This window comes from Thermobia domestica, chromosome 10 (genome assembly GCF_964235325.1).
Source record: "Thermobia domestica chromosome 10, izTheDome1.hap1.1, whole genome shotgun sequence".
NCBI lineage: Eukaryota > Metazoa > Arthropoda > Insecta > Zygentoma > Lepismatidae > Thermobia > Thermobia domestica.
Window position 1 is genome coordinate 248,821,058 of NC_137463.1, and position 3,768 is coordinate 248,824,825.

The 3,768-nt window shown below is 36.0% G+C and overlaps 1 pseudogene; it reads right to left on the reverse strand.

Moving 5' to 3' along the window:
• Positions 1 to 1,170: 1,170 nt before the first annotated feature.
• Positions 1,171 to 2,338, reverse strand: LOC145663154 (ubiquitin-conjugating enzyme E2 G1 pseudogene; annotated as a pseudogene).
• Between the last annotated feature and the right edge of the window lie 1,430 nt (positions 2,339 to 3,768).

Consider the following 3,768-nt stretch of genomic DNA (forward strand, 5'->3'; position numbering starts at 1 on the left):
TAAGGCATTTATTCAGAAATTGGTCGTCCGCTTGATTTTCCAACAAAAAGCGTAATAATACCTACGAAAATTTAAAGAACATTAATTTTTAGGACCACTTTAAAAAAGTATTACAGAGTACGGTAGAGTAGAGTAAAAAAAAAAAGGCCGCCGTGGCTCAGTGGTACAGCGTTCACCTCTGGTGCATGGGGTCCCAGTTCCCGCCAAGTGAACTTTGTGGTGGACAAACACCGTGTGTGTGGATTTCCTCGGGGTTCTCCCGTTTCCTCCCACTTTCTTCATTCCACCATTTCATTCATTTCTCATCATTACCTAGCCGGCGTAACCGTGGTAGAACGTAAAACTCAAAGATTTCATTTCATTTCATTTAGAGTAGAGGAAGGTCAGGGTAGGGTACGGTCAGGCTAGCTTAGGGTTCGGGAAGTTTGGACCCATTTTGTTAAAATTAATAAAGTGTAAGTTCTCGTCTCTGCATAAGGATGCCAACTGAAGTGTCTCTGTACACCTGCAGCCATGTTTAGAATACAAATGCTCGTCATTTTTCCATATTCTAGTCATGAACTAAGTACTTCCTTCCGTTTGCCTAATAGTTCCATTTTTATATCCGCTTATATAAGAAAATGCATACAAGTTCGCTCTCCTGACGTATTATCAAGTATACAAACGAGCAAATTATCCTTTTCTTCCCGGTAAATTTTCAAAATTTTGCTAAAAACGGACGACTAACTTTAGAAGTTAACTTTTTAATAGTCTCATGCTTCTCTCACGCAATTCGAAGATACGTAAAAAAAAAAAACACCTAAAAATTAAAGTGAAGTTGACGTGCAAATGAGATTATGAACTACAAGCCGATTATTGATTTTTATGGGAAAGAAATTCCTACAAAAGTCAGTGAAGTTGAATAACAAATAATTAAATGAAACTACTATGCCAAAATAATATTGGAATTATCATCATCAAGAACTAAACGAAAAAAATATAGAATCTTACTTTCCACGAGTGACAGTAACCGGAACAAGAATTAACTAAAGCCTATTCTGGTTTAATTTCCCATAATATGCAGTTCGGTTAGGTCAACATGAAAATCTGCACATTTTGAAGCTTTATATATTAAAAACTCAACGTTCTACAATGTGACTAGAATTAGTTTAGTTAAATCGAAAACTTAAGATTGATAATAACAAATATATTTACATATTTGGAACTTGTTTTTAAAGTTACATTTTTTAGGATAAGATGTCGATGTTTTAGAGCAATACATAACTTAGTAAAGAAAGCAATTACACATTAGTTATACTTTCATTTGAAATAATTTACTTGTAACGATTATCATTTGTACGGAATACACAAATATTAAGAACTAGCAAAAATTTCCGCTGTGTGACATTCTTCGGTAGATGAACTTTGGACACAGTGATCCACAAAACCTACACATCACAGTTATAATAAATAAATAGCTATTTATATTATTATTATTTAATTAGTAAAACTTAGTTACTATTAAAAGTGTTAAATCATGCAATAAATTTTGAACATGGCACAAAACTGAAATGATTGTTATCATTGCCTAGAACTCTTGACTTTTCCGCACACACCGGTCTACCTTTTTCTTGAATTCTGCAGGATTTTCTCTCCATTCTTTGGCAGCATCTACATTAGCTGGACTTTCATCGTTTGGATCTGCCAAAAGTGATATAACAGAAATTAGAATGGTCTCAACAGTATGTACAGGAAGCCATCTTTCTGAAGCTTTCTCATATCCATATTTGTCATCACCAGGTTCATGCAGAATTGATATGCACACATCACCATTCTTATCAATATTGGGATGCCAGATTTCGGTGACAAATTTCAGATGTGGAGGTCGTAGAGGGTATTCTTTAGGGAAATACAGATGAGCTTTGAAGATTCCGCCTTCGTACATAGTGTCTGGAGGTCCAATGATCAACACTTCCCATCTGTATATATCATTATCATCTATCAATCCAGCTGAAAATCCTTCGATTGGGTTCTTATTTAGCTCTGACAGTTGCTTGCGTAGTAGAAGAGCTGATGGGGAAGGATCTGACATAGTTTACGATTACAAAAATTTGAACAATTACAGGAAATCAAACTATTTAGGCGATTATTGCTCTAAGTTTTATTTTTTTAGCTCATATACTTGTAGATTCACAGCTTCAGATACCCTCTTTCACATCAAAAGAACATAAAATCACACTTGAATAAGGTTTTGGTTTGAAAAACTTCACACTGAATCTTCTCAGACATAACGTTCTAAATCAATATAAAATGTACCAGGTGGACATTGTATCTAGGAAAGCAACAATAACAGCTGACTGTCGAAAATTAGGTAAATTAGATAGATGCTCTACTTAATCGTGGTCTGGCGGCAATACAAAAGCAAATCAGTGAATTCTTTAGGTTCCAGATTGCAATTTTATTTATTCGGTTCGACTGGTTAATATCCAATTACATTTTTCCATCAAAAATGACAAAGAGCACACTGATAATGACAAAGGATGTGCAGTTCTACGAACTGTCGTCTACTTTAAAAAAAATATTTTACAACACTTTACTTGCTTTAAATTATTAGTTTTATTACCCTAATAAATTCGAGTTTTATTTTCCTGGCGCGCACACAAATAATGGTGCAGATTTATTGTACGGATCCATACATAAATTCGTTCTATATATACACGTCTTTTTCAGTAAACCGTCTCTCTATATCCAAAACAATCATTTTTGGGTGCGTGGACTTGTACTCCTTTGTGCAGATTCACTTTAGGAGGGCTTTCGTGTATGTAGACGAGCAGAACTATTGTGCAAAAGACACTAACCAACTTCTGATAGATGTCCATTAAAGGTACAAAATGCTACCTAACCGAGTCAGGGTAGAAGCGCAACAGGGGGCCCGAGCGGTAGCGAGGAAGCGCGTTCGTATGGAGCAGGCGCGTCAGCGAAGGCGAGCATACACATAATCGAAGATAGCGCAAAATATTGTATACGGCATAATTATTTACTTTACGCGTTGAATTATATATTTGTACGTTACTAAAGACGTTGTAGGTAATATCCTGATATACAGGGTGTCCATAACCTCTTGAGTAAAATATATACAGATGATAGGGGGGTCCGATATACGTATTTGGAGATAGGAAAATGAAGGTCGAAAACAACTAACTTAGTTCAAGAGCCCCATCATCTTGAAGTTGCAGCAATCTGTGGGAATAAGTATGACGATTCATTAACAAATGTATTTATCAAGTCGATGTAACCTACTTTATCTTGCTTAACACTAATCTGATACGAGAGTGTCCCACAAGTTATTGCTAAAAATCTGATTGCCACATAGCACATCTGATAGACCATCATGAGAAATGAACATGAGAAAAATTTAAGGTACTATAGACCACAAGGATAGGAGCTAAGGGGGGCTTCCAAATTTAAAATGAAATGAAAATTTTGAGTTTTACGTCCCACGCTTATGCCGGTTAGGCTAAAGGAAACGGTGATGATGAGTAATGAATGAAATGGTGGAATGAAGAAAGTGGGAGGAAACGGGAGAACCCCGAGAAACCCCACGCACACGGTGTTTGTCCACCACAAAGTTCACTTGGCGGGGGTTGGGATCGAACCCGGGACCCCAAGCACCAGGCTTCAAAATTTGAATATCCAAAATATTATATCATTGAATTATGTACGTTTAAACTAAATATCTTGGAAACTGTTAAAGTAATCAAAACAAAAGTTGCACAATATAATGAGAAC